Genomic DNA, 16,612 nt, shown 5'->3' on the forward strand with positions numbered 1-16,612 from the left:
CCCATACCAGTTCAAGGCCCAGACATGCCCCAGTCCTAGGTGACTCGTGGCTTACTCTCCAGCTAGATCCCTGCCTGCCAGAGGTATGTTCCTAACGAAGGAGCACATGGCTTAAGAGCAGGACTCCATCGTTAGGCTCTCATCCCAACTACCTAGGGAAGTGCTCAGGAAATATATAAGGTACTTGACCTCACTTTCTGTCCAGCATCCTCCTAAATAAAACGTGCAGGGTATTGAAGTTTGGATGCTCGATCTTTTCACATAGCCCACCGCAGAATTCCTAAGCGGCAGCTAGAGCATCCAGAAGCCTTAGCCACTGACGTTCAGGATACTTGGATGGCAAACACCATGGCAACAAGATATGCTATGGTAAAGGTAGAAATCCAGGTGACTCTTTTAGGGCCCAGAGCAGTCTTCCGTGTAGACTTGTTTATATTACTTTTCCAGAGAGAGGTGTGTATCTTCTGTGTATTTGAAGACAACTTCGTCTTGCAGAAATGCTATTTAATCATGACAAGGCTGCATTTCTGTGAAATAAGCCAGTAGCAATTTAGGAATAATGAGTCAGCTACGCTCCTGAATTGCAATTTGAGATGCAGAGACATTTTTCTGTCCCCATCAATCTGTAGTAGACCTAAAGGACAAAGCAGCTTGGGAAGGGGGGTCTAGAACTTCAGCATTCAACACGTAGGAAATGAGTTTCGGCTTTTTACCCCTTTTCACTTATCTATAATGGTAAGATTTGCTGTGAAGCAAATTTCTGGGCTCGTAGTGATTTTTCAGACCATTCAGTATTTAGCTAGCATGCAGGTTATAAAGCCTGTTTGAGGAACGAGCCAGGTGCCTCTGGATCTAGCAGTGGTTTGTGTTTTCCTTGGGCAGAAGCCATGATTGGTGAAGTCGAGCGTGAGCAGTGCTCCCAAGTCTGGACACCCACTCCCACCTCTACAACAGAGTGGTTCTCAGGTTGCTCTGTAAGCATTGGTAACACTGGAAAACAAACCCAAAATAACAGCATAAGTAAAGGATCCCATCAGCTAGGGACCTTGATTAAAACTTGGAACCCAGAACCAACCTTAGAGATTCTCACTTAGCTGGTCCGTCATGGAGCCCGGGAAGCTGCCTTTTCAACTGACCCACCCCAACTCTAACCCAGGTAATAGGAAGATCACCCTGGGAGGGGCCTCAGCATGTAGAGAGGGCTCTAGGGACTCAGTCTTCCCTTTGCAAATCTCCCCTCCCCTCCTGAGCGGGAAACCCTTTAAATAAGAAGGGGGTTGAGAGCCTGTCCACTTCTGCAGCCTCCTTCTCTGTCTCTTCACTGAGTTCCTATGTCCTCTGTGCCTCGGTGTTCCCTATGAGAAGGTGTGGGATATGAGCTGTGACTCTTTGAGAAGGTCGTATAGGCCAATACGCTGTATTGGTGAGAGAAATGAATGAATTTTAAGAAGAGCAGAATTACGATGTTATGTAAAACAAAACATTTTGATTGAGTGTTGCATTTTTGAGATTTTCAAAGGCACCTGCCATTATTACAAAAGGGGAGGGTTCCACTCCTGCAGGAAATGAGCCTCTGGGGATCTGGTATTTGATTTTCTTTTCTGCTGTGTACCAGGGGAGGGTATATTTGTCTGAGGATTTTGTCATTTTGGCAAAGTTTTGGGAAGGAGAGCCAAAGGAGTCCTGAGGGAGCAGAGGGGCTGTAAGCTTCGGGAGCCGGTGAAGGTTTCCCTCCGTGTGACTTTCTTTTGCACAGAATGTTTTGTTCAGTGTTACACAGCCCAGTTTCACCGGGTCATGCAACTCCGCCAGTTCCTCTCTCTGTGTTAGAAAGTGCTTAATGCCTTTTGACAGTAAGAGGCCCCAGAACTTGCTAACCTATTGGTGAATCCTCCGAGGGAGCGTATTCCTGAGCAAACCCTGTGAGGTCACACCCCGGCCAGCCATTTCTGACCTGGGAACTCAGCCATGCCAGTGCTCAGAGGTGCCATGCATAACCAGCCACCCATGAAACAGACTCCAGGGACTTGGGGGAAAAGCGGGCATGGTTTTATTTGGAGGTAAAAGCTGATTTATCTTCCAGCCAGCGAGGAAGGTGTCACTTGCCACTTTTTAGTTAAAAACATAAGGACGTTATAAAAACACTGATTTCCTAGCATGGAGTGGCATTCAACAGTTTTGCAATTAAAATGATAATGAAACATTTCTTGTGAGAGCCTCTCTTTAAAATCAGCACGCCATTAGAAGGAATTATGTAAAGCAGCCTCTCTGTTCCAAGTTTTATTTTAAGATTTAATTTATTCCAGATTCTGCAGGAAAAAACCATCCATGTGACAAGCCTGCTAACAGATGTCAATTTAGTTTTATAGCACATGCCTGCACTTCAGAGTCAGAAAATGGATATAATTCATTTCGCCTGCTGTTTATTACATGACACAGCTTCGTAACACTACGCCCTGGAGGATAGCTGATTAATAACTTATGGGCAAGCAACTTATCACCTGCTTTCGTCTTCTGCAGTGTTGATTGTAAGCCTTATTTCACATTACCCTTTTGGATTAAGAGAGGTTCTGGAAAGAGCAAAGGTGACAAAAATGGATTTTTCTCTTTTAATTTCATCTAGGTCGAAAGACAGATTATATGATGATAAAGAGAAATAAGAGAAAAAATAAAAATTACTCAACCTGAAAGAACTAAATCTCTATTATATTTTTTTGTGTGGGGACGCCTGGCTGGCTCAGTGGGTTAAGCCTCTGCCTTCGGCTCAGGTCATGATCTCAGGGTCCTGGGATTGAGCCCCCGCATCGGGCTCTCTGCCTAGCAGGAAGCCAGCTTCCCCCTGTCTCTCTGCCTGCCTCTCTGCCTACTTGTGATCTCTCTCTCTCTCTCTCTGTCAAATACATAAATAAAATCTTAAAAAAATTTTTTTGTGTGTGTGGTGTTGGTGGATAAGACAAAGTAGTTCTGTAGGGTAAATACTATATCAGAATCAGCCATAGTAGGGACTCTTCCCTTCTTCATAGTCACAGGGTCCACTTCACTATGTTCACATGCCATAGTAATTATTGGTTTATATGTTGGTCTTCTGTTCGTATTCCCATCTCTCTGTCCAGTCCTTTCATCCATCCATCCCTTCCTCCATTGATCTATCCATTCAATAAATATTTGTTAAATATCTTCCATATGCAAGTACCTGTGCTTAAATAATGAAACTATAGGGAAAAAAGTCTCTCTCTTTTTTTCAAAGATTTTATTTATTTATTTGAGAGAGAGAGAAAGAGAGAAAGCTCATGTGTTCCAGCACACACATGTGCTCAGGCCAGGGGGAGGGGCAGATGGGGAGGGAGAAGGAAAGGGAAACAAGGAGAGAATCCCAAGCAGTCTCTGTGCTGAGTGTGGGGCCCTATGCGGGACTGAATCCCATGGCCATGAGATCATGACCTGAGCTGAAGCCAAGAGTCGTCTTTTTTTTTTTTTTTTTTTTTTAAGATTTTATTTATTTATTTAACAGACAGAGGTCACAGTTAGGCAGAGAGGAAGACAGAGAGAGAGGAAGGGAAACAGGCTCCCTGCTGAGCAGAGAGCCTGATGCGGGGCTCTATCCCAGGACCCTGGGATCATGACCTGAGCCGAAGGCAGAGGCTTTAACCCACTGAGCCACCCAGGCGCCCCAAGAGTCGTGTGTTTAACTGACTGAGCCACCCAGGTGCTCCAAGTCTCTTTTTGATTAGGAAATTTTTTAAAATGTGGTAAAATATATGTAACATAAAATTTACTATCTTAACTACTTTTCAAAAAAATTTTTTGTGGGTAAATACAAGTTTAATGATCCATGGTTCTTTACCTGGATGCAGAGATTTTATAATCCCAGGATATACAACCATGCAACACAGACCCATCAGCCAATTCTAAAATAAACTTGGCTTTTTACAACTGTACTGTAACCACTCAGCCCTTCTTCCATCCAAAATGACCCTCATCCCACCTGAAAATTTATTGTAGGGGAGCCAGAAATCTAGCTTTGGGGCCAACAGTAAAAACCATAGGAAAAATCGTAATTCGGTGGTTAGTTGGTGAAAGTAGGGTATCTGGAACCCTTCCCTGTGCTGCTTTGCTCTTCCTGCTGTCATTCTTTCTGTCCCCCTCCTTCAGCCCGTCCGTGTTAACTCCCGGTAGGTTTGAGGTAAGCCAGCCTTCTGAAACTCGGGTTCCCTTCTTTGGAGCTCGCCATGGTGCTGATCTTCTCTTTCCCATCAGGAGCTCTGAACAGACACTTGTGCAAGGGCTCAAAGCCTTCTACAGAGCCTTTCCTTGGAATGGGTTTAGTTCGACCATCATACTTCCTTTGGGTGATGAACACACTGCCTGACAACTGGCACTTCTTCGAGAGTGTGGTCAGCTGTGTCAGGAACTGCTCATTCTCCGGCAGCGCCATTCCGGGGTGGCTAGCTCCCCTGCCCAGCTTAACTGTCTTTGAGGGTATAGTAATGCTAAGTAGTGATCTCCCTCAAGCTTAAGATGGGGTTATGTCCTGATAAACCCATTGTAAACTGAAACTGTCGTAAGTTGAACATACATTTAACACACCTCACCCACAGGACGTCATAGGTTAGCCTAGCCGAACTTAAAGGTGCTCAGAACACTTAACTAACCTACAGTTGGGCAAAATCATCTAATGCAAAACTTATTTTATAATAAAATGTTGGCTATGACATGTAATTTATTGAATACTGTTCTGTAAATGAGAAACAGAGTAGTTGAATGGGTACACAATGGTTATAAGTATATGGGTTGATGATCCTTGTAATCATGTGGCTGACTGGGAGCTGGATGGAGGATCCCACTCCAGACCACTAGCCTGGGAAAAGATCAAAATTAGAATAGAATATGGTTTCCACCGAATGCATATTGCTTGTGCACCATTGTAAAATTGAAAAATCATTAAGTTGAGCCATTGTCAGTTGGGAGCCATCTGTATACCCACATCGTTGTGCATCCAATCTCTAGAACACTTATGTCTTGCAAAACTGAAAGTCTCTTCCCATTAAACATTAACCCCCCCCCCCATGTAGCCCTTGGCTACGATCATTCTATTTTCTCTTTCAATTATTTTGATTATTCTAGGTACCTCACAAAAGTGAAAGCATAGGATGTTTGTCTTTTGTCACTCATTTATTGCACTCAGCACAAGGTCCTCAGGGTTTATCCATGTTGTAGCATGTGACAGGTTTTCCTTGTTTTTTTAAGGCTGAATAATATTCCCTTGCACGTATATGTCACATTTTGTTTATCTGTCCGTGGACCATGGGGTTGCTTCTGCCTCTTGCCTATTGTGAGTAATGCTGCTATGAGTATGTGTGTGCACGTATCTTTTTAAGACCCTGCTTTCAGTTCTTTTGGATACATACCCAGAAATGGAATTGTTGCATCCTATGGGAATCTATTTTTAATTTTTTTGAGAAACTGCCTTACAGTTTTTCAGAGTGGCTGTGCCATTTTACATTTCCATAACCAAGTCTCTTAAGATTTAACATGTAGCTAAAAAACCAGACATGTGATCCTGTAATGAGTGCTACGAAGAAGTGTGATGTGCTAAGGGAGTATTTAATAGAGAAATCCAATCCCATATGCCATTTACTTTTGTATTCCTGATGCCTAGTCCATAGCGGGGACTTGATAAGGTGGATATCCCTTGGTGCTTGGACCCTTTCCTTTGTTTCTTTCCTGATATCCAGCTGTCCTCTGTTCTGCAGGAATGGCACTGGAGAGTTGGGAAAGAACTGAACAGATGACTACCTTTTCCTTGGTTGCCTCTGTTGATCTCTGGCAAGAGTATGGAAAGTATTTTGCAGTAGTGTTCTTTTTCTTATTCTGTATCTCATCTAATACTCAAGGATGTTGAGATATTTCCACCAGATCCATTCCTGCCTTTTCTTTGGTGGAGAAAAGAGAAAGCTGCCTACAGATGTAAGATCAAAGTGTAGTGGAGTGAGGGAGTGGTGGGGTATTCAGGGAGAAAATGTTCTTTCTATTCTTAGAACACTGCTTCTAGTCCCTAAAGAATTTTGTTCTGTAATGATAGCAAAAGGGCCTCTTGCTCATTTTCTCATTTGGCTTAAATCAGTAGCATTTTGCTCAATTCCATGCTATTTATAGATATCTTAAATTGCAATTTAATTCTTGAGATTTTTAAAGGGAATTTGAGATCTTCAAAATGTATAGGCATTATATTTGGAGATTCTTAACTTCTTGCTGATTTTATAAAAGGAATTTGTTTCTCTGACCCCCCAAGCCAATGAAATACATAGTTATTATTCTACCCAGTTTTTCATTTTGTAGGCAATTGAGACAGAAATGGGACCACAGAAATATTTGGCACAGCTCTTTCCTTGGAAATTTATATCGGTTTTGCTGTTTGCCATGGCAGTATTATGATGATAATGTGCAGAGATCCAGTTATCTGTCTGAAATAAGTCCTGAGGGGTTCCCACAGTTGCCCCACTCATGGTATTAGCACAGGAAAACAATTTGGTGGCATTAACAGAATGCTGTTTTGGGGGCGAGTGGCTGGTATTGGGCCGTGTTGTCCAGTGGTAGGGTCATTGGCTATCAGCCAAGAAGACCCTGGCACCAGCTCTATTTCCTGTTCGTTGTGTGTACAGCACAAGTGAGTTAAACCTTCTGAGCCATGTTTTCTTTTTCTGTGAAATGGGGATGATAATACTGTCTGCGCAAGACAGTAGGGGTTAAAGACAAAAAGTCTGTAAAGAACTTAGCATGATGCCTGGTCAGTTGCTCCCCAGATGGGAGCTGTTTTTTAAATAGTTACTAAGTTGGACTGATCCGAATGGTTTTAGGTAGTATTCAGATAACCTGGAACAGAGTATTATGGTTTGGGCCATTTGGTATATTTTATTGTTCTCTGCTCTCTTAATAATAGTGGGGAATCTCTAATAGGTCAGTCGTTTACTCCAGAAAATGTTAAAGAGAATTCATGTTCTGGAGTGGATTTTGGAAGTGCTTAGAACACAGCAGTATGAATCGGATGTCTAGACACCACTGCAATTGTTCGTAGGATCGATCTTCCTGCGGTGATGGTCAAAAATGTAGTTGTTGTGCATTTCAGATAGTCCACCTGCTTCGTGACATTGGTAGAAATCTTGTAGTTCAGTCTTCTTCCCCATGTCCGTCTCTGGGGCATAGTACTTAAAGTCCCACAGGCTTATTGAGTATATTGTTGGGAAATCACTTGGCTGGTGAGCACTGATGTCTTTGGAAGTATTTATGTAGCAATGATTCTTTAAGACTTCAATTACATTTGCCTTATGATGTTGTATTTTCTCTAGGGTGACCTCTCTGTCTCTGAACCCCCCTGTTAGATCATTTTGCCTCCTTTTTGGAGACATACCCATTATAATACCAACAGTTGGCTGAACTAAGTGCTCAGGAATATTCCAGATAACTAAATTTTCTTACTAAATGAAAAAGGTGCTGTTGCTCATCTCTGTCTTTATTGTTCCTCTCCTGTGCTCCCTACTCTGGTAACTATGATGGAACTCAGCTGTTGAGCGAGGTCTCAATGCAGTTTTCCAACTTCTTCCTTACCTACCTACAAGTATTCTGTGCTCTAGCCTCATGAGGCAGTTTGACTTGGAAGTTGCCTGAAGTTTCTCACCCCATGGGGCTTCAATCATAATTCTTTTTATCACTAATATTCTCTCAATTTCTGAGCAAATCAAAGTCTCACCTGTCTTTCAAGTGCTAGTCCAAATGCTGTCTCATCCACAAAGCTGTTCTTAAAACCATTTAAGATTTTTAAATTACATAAGTGATATTTCTCTTATGTAGAAAATTTAGATAATAGAGAACACAGAAAGTAAAAGGGGGACAATTAAAGTCACATGTAATTCTACCATAAAGATAACAACTACTAATACGTACATTTCTTTTCTTTTAGACTTTTTCTTACTATGGTAAATATATTTTCACAGAATTAAAGTGAAATCATACTGTGTATGCTATCTAATTATTTCCTTTCTGTTATGGACTTAATTTTTTTTTAGAGCATTTTAGGTTCACAGCAGAATAGAGGGGAACGTATGGAGATTTCCCAAATGCCCCTGCCCCCCATAAGCACAGCCTCTCTTGTTATCAACACCACCCCTCCCCGCGCCCCCCGCCCCGGACTAGAGCGGTACAATTGTTATAACTGTTGAACCTACGCTGACACATTGTAGTCACCCAAAGTCTGTAGTTGATGTTACAGTCCACTCTTGGTGTTGTACCTTCTGTGGGTTTGGACAAATGTATCAGGACATGTATCCATTATCATGGTCTCATGCAGAGTAGTTTCTCTGCCCTAAATATCCTGTCTCTGCCTATTCACCTCCTCCTCCCACTGCCCTAAACTACTGGCAACCATTGATCTTTTTACCGTCTGCATAGTTTTTCCCTTTCTAGATTGTCATGCAGTTTAGATGATCAAATATGTGGTCTTTTCAGATTCACTTCTTTCAATTCATAAAATGCATTTGTTTCCTCTGTGTCTTTTCATGGCTTGATAGCTCATTTCTTTTTAGCCTTGACCAATATTCCGTATCTGGATGTGCCACAGTTTATTTATGTATTCGCCCTCTGAAGGACATCTTGGTTGCTTCCCAGTTTTGACAATTATGAATACACCTGCTATAAATATCCACAGGCAGGTTTTCATGTAAACATGTTTTCAATTCCTTTGGATCATATGGCAAGAGTCTGTTTAGTTTCGTAAGAAACTACCAAACTGTCTTCCAAAGTGGCTGTACCATACCGTTATGCATTCCTACCAGCAGTGGATGAGAATTCCTGTTCATCCTTCCCAACATTTGCTGTTGGCAGTGTTCCAGATTTTGGTCATTCTAATAGGGCACTGTGGTATCTCATAGTTGTTTTAACATACATTTCTCTGATGACATGTGATGTGAAGCATCTTTTCACTTATTTGCCATCTGTAGATCTTCTTTGGCAAGTTGTTGAGGTCTTTGGTTCATTGTTTTTTTTTTTTTAAATTGTTGAATTTCAAGAGTTCCTTGTATATTTTGGATATATTTTGGATAATAATTCTTTATCAGATGTGTCCTTTGTAAATGTTTGGGGTTTTTTTTCCCTAGTCTGTGGCTTATCTTTTCATTCTCTTGACATTTGCTTTCACAGAATAGAAATTTTTAAATGTCAGTGAAGTCCAGCTTATCAATTCTTTCTTTCATGGATTGTGCTTCTGAATTATATGTGACTAAGTAATTCTTTTTTTAAATTAAATTTTATTTTATTTCATTTTTCACTGTTCCAAAATTCATTGTTTATGCACCACATCCAGTGCTCCATGCAATACATGCCCTCCTTAATACCCACTACCAGGCCCATGCAACCTCCCACTCTCCTCCCCTCCAAAAATACCTCAGTTTGTTTCTCAGAGTCCACAGTCCCTCCTGGTTTGTTAAACCCAAGGTCATCTAGATTTTCTCCTCTGTTATCTTCTTGGAATTTTATATAGTTTTGTGTTTCACATTTAGGTCTGTCATCCATTTTGAATTAATTCTTGTGAAGGTGTAAAGTCTATTTTTAGATTTTCTCTCTCTCTCCCCCCCACCTTTTTTTTTTTTGGCATGTGGAGATCTAGTTGTTTCAACACCATTTGTTGAAAGACCATATTTTCCTCCAATGCTGTCTTTTGCTCCTTTGCCAAAAATCAATTGACTCTATTTATTTGTGAATCTGTTTCTAGGCTATTTTGTTCCATTGATTTGTTTGTCTATACTTTTGTCAATACCAATCTATCTTGATGACCGTAGCTTTATAGTAAATCTTGAGGATGGATACTGTCAGTCGTCCAGCTGTGTTCCTCTCTTTCAATATTGCACTAGCTAGTCTGGGTCTTTGTCTTTCCATATAAACTTCAGAATTGGTTTGTTGATATCCACAAAATAAGTTGATGGAACTTGGATTGTGATTGTGTTGAATCTATATCAAATTAGGAAGAACTGCCATTTTGACAGTTTTGAGTTCTCCTAATCACAATCATGGAATATCTTTCCATTTATTTAGTTTTTATTTTATTTTGTCAACAGAGTTTTATGATTTTCCTCATGCAGATCTTGTACATATTTTGTTAAACTTATACTTAAGTATTTCTTTTGCTTCTGTCTCCTGAAAGAGATTGTCAAGAATTGGTATAATTTCTTCCTTAATTGATTGGTAAAATTAATTGGTGAACTCATCTGGGCCTGATGCTTTCTGTTCTGAAAGTTTACTGATTATTGATTTAATTTCTTTAGTAGATACAGGCCTATTGAGATAGTCTATTTCTGTTTGTGTGGATTTGTGTCTTTCAAAAAACTGGTCCATTTCATCTAACTTTTCAAATTTGGGGGCACATAGTTGTTCATAGAATTCCTTTATTATCCTTTCAATGTCCATAGGATTTGTAGCGATGTCCCCTCTTTTATTTCTGATATTAGTAATTGGTGTCCTCTTTCTTTTTTGCTTAGTTACCTTGATTAGAGGCTTACTGATTTTATAATCTTTTCAAGAACCAGCCTTTGGTTTCACTCATTTTCTCTAGTGATTTCCTGTTTTCAATTTTGTTGATCTCTGTTCTCATTCTTATTATTTCTTTTATTCTGCTTACTTTGGATTTAATTAGCTCTCTTTCTAGTTTCTTGCTATGCAAACTTAGATTATTGATATTAGATCTTTCTCCTTTAACATAGGGATTCAGTGATCTAAATTTCACTTTAAGCACTACCTTCACTGCATTTCACAATTCTTTTCTTTTTTCTTCTTTTTCTGCATTCCACAGATTTTGATAAGTTGTTTTCATTTTCATTTATCTCAAAATATTAAAAAATTTCTCTTGAGATTTCTTTTTTGATCCCTGTATTATTGGAAGTTTGCTTATTAATTTCCAAGCATCTGGGGATTTTCCAACTATCATTCTGTTATTGATTTCTAGTTTAATTCCACTGTGATCTGAGAGCAGGCATTGTGTGATTTCTAGTCTTAAATTTGTGAAGGTATGTTTTTGGTCTAGAATATGGTCTCTCTTGGTAAATGCTCAATGTGAGCTTCAGAAGAATGCATAATCTATTTTGGATGAAGTAATCTTAGATATCAATCATATACAGTTGATTGATGGTATTGTTGAATTCAACTATGCCCTTACTGATTTTCTGCCTGCTGGATCTGCCATTTCTGATAGAGAGGTATTAAAATCTCCAACCATGATAGTGGATTCACCTATTTCTCTTTGTAAGTCTATTAATTTTTGGGCCACATAGTTTGACACTCTGTTGTTAGGCACATGCATATTAAGATTGTTATGTCTTCTGGGAGAATAGACCCCTTTTTCATTACATAATGCCCTTCCTTATCCCCAGTATCTTCCTTGCTTTGAAGTTTGCTCTGTCTGAAATTAATATAGCTATTCTCACTTTCTTTTGATTAGTATTAACACAGTAATTTTTTCTCTATCCATTTACTTTTAATCTATATGTGTCTTTGTATTTAAAGTAGGTTTCTTGTAGGTAGTATATAGTTTGGGTTGTATTTTGATCCACGCTGACAGTCTCTGTCTTCTAGTTGATACGTTTAGAGCATTGACATTCAATGTGATTATGATATAGTTGGATTAATATATACCATATTCATTACTGTTTTCTATTTCTTGTCTTTGTTATTTTTGTTTTTGTCTTCCACTTTTTCCTGATTTTGTGGTTTTAATTGAACATTTTATATGACTCCACTTTTTTATTTTTTAGTGTGTCATTTTATACTTCTTTTTAAACTTTTTTTGTGTATGTATATGAGTGGTTGCTCTAGAGTTTGCATTACACATTTATAGCTAATCCAAGGTGACTTTCCAGTAATAGTATCACTTCCTGGGTAGTGTGAGTACCTTATAATAACAAATAATCTTAATTTCTCCCTCCAGTCCTTTATATCATTGCTGTCATTCATTCTACTTACATATAAACATATGGTGTATACATATGCACACACAGTAAAATACCTTGTTGTATTGCTATTTTGAACAAACTGTTATCTGTTTGTTAGGTCAATTAAGAATAAGAAAAATATTGTTTTATTTTACCTTCTCTTATTTCTTCTACAAAGCTCTTTATTATTTTATGTAGATCCCAGTTTCTGACCTATATAATTTTTCTTCTCTCTGAAGAATGGCTTTTAACATTTCTTGCAAGGCAGATCTACTGGCGACAAAATCCTTCAATTTTTGTTGGTCCAAGAAGTTTTATTTCTCTGAAGGATAATTTTGCAGAGTACAGAATTCAGGTCAGTGGTTCTCTCAGTGCTTTAAATATTTTACTCCACTCTCATTTTTTTTAATTAAAAAAATTTTTGAGTATAGTTGGCATACAGTGTGACATTAGTTTCAGATGTACAATATAGTGACTCAGTATCTCTATTTGTTATGCTATGCTCACCGCAAGTGTAGCTGCCATCTGTCACCATACAACACTATTACAATATCATTGACTAAATTCCCTGTGCTGTACCTTCCATCCCTGTGAGTTATTCATTCCATAACTGGAAGTCCATGTCCCTTATTCTCCTTCACTCATTTTGCCCAGTTTTTCTACTCCTGCCCCTCTGGCAACCGTCAGTTTATTTTCTATATTTTTGGGTCTGTTTTTGTTTTTTGATTGTTTATTCATTTGTTTTTTTTAGATTTAGATTTTTTATGTTAGTTTTTTTTTTTAAGATTTTATTTATTTATTTGACAGACAGAAATCACAGGTAGGCAGAGAGACAGGCAGAGAGAGAGGAAGGGAAGCAGTCTCCTGGCTGAGCAGAGAGCCCGACGCGGGGCTCGATCCCAGGACCCTGGGATCACGACCTGAGCCGAAGGCAGAGGCTTTAACCCACTGAGCCACCCAGGCACCCCTATGTTAGATTTTTTAAACTTAGACTTTGTTTTATTGATCATATGGCATTTATCTCTCTTGGTCTGACTTATTTCACTTAGCATAATACCTTCTAGGTCCATCCAGGTTGTTGCAAATGGCAAGATCTCATCTGTTTTAATGACTGAGTAATATTCCTCTGTGTGTGTGTCTGTGTGTGTGTCTCACTTTTTTTTTTTAATCCATTCATCTATGGATGGACACTTAGTTTTCTTCCATAATTTGGCTATTATAAATAATGCTGCAATAAATGTAGGGGTGCATGTATCTTTTCAAATGAATATTTTTGTTTTCTTTGGGTAAACACTCAGTATCCTCCACTCTGTTCTTGCTTGCACATTTTCTGACGAGAACTAGGATGTTATTCTGATCTTTCTTCCTCTATAGGTAAGGTGTTTTTTTTTTCCTTTGACTTTGCTCAGGATTTTTTCTGTATCTTTAATTCTCTGTAGTTTGAAAATGGTATGTCTAGGTGTAGGTTTTGGGTATTTATTTTGCTTGGTATTCTCTGAGCTTCCTGGATCAGTGGTTTGATGTCTCACTTTAATTTGGGGAAATTCTCAGTCATTATTACTTCAAATATTTCTTCTGTTCCTTCCTCTCTTTCTTCTTCTGTGTATATTATACTTTAAGTGGTTGTCCCACAGTTCTTGGATGTTCTGTTCTGTTGAATTTTTTTTTTCAGTCTTTGTTCGCTTTGCTTTTCAGTTTTGGAAGTTTCTATTGATACATCCTTTTTAAAGAGATTTTATTTATTTATTTGACAGAGAGAGAACACAAGCAGGAGGAGTGGCAGGCAGAGGCAGAGGGAGAAGTAGGCTCCCTGCTGAGCCCAACTTGGGGCTCGATCGCAGGACCCTGGGACCATGACCTGAGCTAAAGGCAAATGCTTAACTGACTGAGCCACCCAGCTGCCCCAGTTGATACATCCTTAAGCTTAGAGATTCTTTTCTAGGTTGAGTCCAGTCTACTTGTAAGGCCATCAAGGGTTAGGGCTAGAGTTTCAGTGTTTTTGATCATAAGCATTTCTTTTTGATTCTTCCTTAGGATTTCCATCTCTGCTTACATCACCCATCTGTTCTTGCATGCTATTTTATTCATGAAAGCCCTTAGCATATTAATCATAGTTGTTTTAAATTCACAATCTGATAATTCCAGCATCTTTGCCATGTCTGTTTCTGGTCTTTCTCTTTAGATTGTGTCTTTTGCCTCTTACAATGCCTTGCAATTTTTCTTGATAGCCAGACCTAATGTATTGCATAAAAGGAACTGCTATAAATAGGCCTTTAGGAATGTGATGGTAAGGTGTAGGGAGAGGAGAGGCATCCTACAGCCCTATGATTAGGTCTCAGTCTTTAAGTAAACATCTGCCTCTGAACTGTGAACTTCTCAAGATTTTCTCAGTCTTTTTCTCTTAACTTAGGTGGGACAGGATGGCCCGAGTTGGCTGGAGTTGGGTATTTCCCTTCCTCTGGCTAGTTAGCCTCTAAGAATGCCCCTGCATGTGACGCTCAGGTTAGCCAGTGTCCCCTGAGGGCAGCCTTGTTAGGAAAAACAGAATGGCTGAAGCATATTTAAAAATGATCCCCCCTCTCATGCCCTCCCAGAAACCTGAGGGGATTTTTCCTCTGATGTTTCCTGTGGGAATAAGCTTAAACTCCTGAGAGTAAATCTCACAGTACTGGGGGAACCCTCCATGACTGGGTCTCCTTGGACTTGTCCACACTGAGCCTCGAGCAATTTGTCAATTACTGTTTGGGTTTTCCAGCCTTGGCTCTGTCTCCTGAGACTGTGCTCGGGGAAGCCAAGCCTCCCGGTGTTCTCTCTGTACTTCTTGTTCTCTAATCTCGGGGGCTGTGGTTCGCCCTGTGTCCTCCTCTCTCACAGATCCAAGAGGTGTTGATTTTTCAGTCTGTTCAGCTTTTTACTTGTTGCTAGGATGGAGTAGCAACTTCCAACTTCCTACGTGAGGAGTTGGAAACCAGACGTTCATCTGCTTTTGTTTTTTACTTAGCAGAATATCTTGAACATTTTCACATATTATTAGACACCTCATCCAGATATATTGCAGCATTTTTTGTAATAGCAAAATTCTGGAAACAGTGTAGTTGTCTTTTAATCGGGGACCGAATAAGTGAAATCTATATAAAACCCATACAGTTGCACTCTGTGATGATAAAGAACATGCTCTAGATCTGTATTTTATTGATAGGGAAAGATCTCCAAGATAAATTGGAGATTCTGGGGTGGGAGGAAGACATTTCACTGCCTGTCCTTTTGAAGAATTGGAACATTTTTTTTTATCATGTGTATTTTATACTTTTCCCATAACACTTTATGAAATGCCTACCTGCAGTGTAATTTTTAAGAGTTGTGTATATTCTAGTGAATGGATGTATCAGAGTTTATTTTTTTATTTTACTTTTTAATTTTTTTAAAGATTTTTATTTATTTATTTGACAGACCGAGATCACAAGTAGTCAGAGAGGCAGGCAGAGAGAGAGAGGAGGAGGAAGCAGGCTCCCCGCTGAGCAGAGAGCCTGATGTGGGGCTCGATCCCAGGACCCTGGGATCATGACCTGAGCTGAAGGCAGAGGCTTTAACCCACTGAGCCACCCAGGTGCCCCTATCAGAGTTTATTTTAACCACTCAAATATTTTAGACATGTACATGGATTATTTTCTGTTTTTAATTACCATAAACTGTGCAGTCATTAGTCTGTTCATATACATGGCTAAATTATCCTTAAGAGAGTTTGTACCATTTCATTTTACTGGGATTCTTCCAGTCAATGTGATTGCTTGCTTTTTTGAAATTCCATAAAGTTTTGTTTGCATACGTTTTATGCAGTGTAGCTGGTTTTTTTGTATCATAATTATCTGGGTACTTAGTGTATCTTTGTGGTACACTTTATGTCTCTCTACGGTACACTGTGGAATTGCCGAGATGGGGAGCTGTCATGCTCATTTTTTCTCCACTGCAGCACAGAGCATAGTGCCTGGCCCATGCGCAGTGTGTAGTAAGTAAATACAGGTGCAGGGAATTGAGTTAGTTTCACACTGTTAATGAGCAGCTTTCTAAAATGGTGGTAGTGAAATCACTGGGCTGGCTGAGTGTCCTGAGATCATAGCCTTCTTTATAGACCACTGTCGTCTTTGAGGAACATCGCCAAATGCCAATATCTCTCATGGAACCATCTGACTGAGTGATCATTTTACCAGGAGAAACCACGACTATATATTATGTACTATAAAGTTCCAACAAGGACCACGAGTCACCAAGCTGTAGGATTAGACAGGATCGACTACTTCAGATTTCCCCATTAATAATTGGTTGCCATCTTCCATTTCTTTCTCTTCTTTTGGCCCTTGGTGGCGGACAATTAGCAGACCGAATGAAGGCTTAAGAAACACTGATGAGTTTTGTCATGTGGGCAATTACCTGGATGCAGTGTAGTCCCCCAATATACTACCAGGTAAGCTGTTCCACACATTACAGGTCACAAATTAAGATGCTTGAATCACATGGTTTATTGAATCCATTAAATACGCACAGTGAGAAATAAGGGGAAGAAATGGAGTAGGTCCGTGTTTTGGCTTTGGGAACAAGTGAGGTAGAAAGACCACACTGCATGAATCCTAGTTTGCTGGTCA

General features: G+C 39.6%; 1 protein-coding gene and 1 pseudogene across 1 annotated transcript in view; one reads left to right on the forward strand and one right to left on the reverse strand.

Moving 5' to 3' along the window:
• LOC111158328 (methyltransferase like 24) overlaps nucleotides 1-16,612 on the forward strand; it is a 55,877-nt gene that overhangs the window by 15,059 nt on the left and 24,206 nt on the right. The window lies entirely within an intron of this gene.
• Nucleotides 3,994-4,435, reverse strand: LOC111158213 (annotated as a pseudogene).

Source organism: Enhydra lutris, unplaced genomic scaffold, assembly GCF_002288905.1.
Source record: "Enhydra lutris kenyoni isolate GAN:26980312 unplaced genomic scaffold, ASM228890v2 scaffoldscaffold58, whole genome shotgun sequence".
In the NCBI taxonomy this organism is placed as follows: domain Eukaryota; kingdom Metazoa; phylum Chordata; class Mammalia; order Carnivora; family Mustelidae; genus Enhydra; species Enhydra lutris.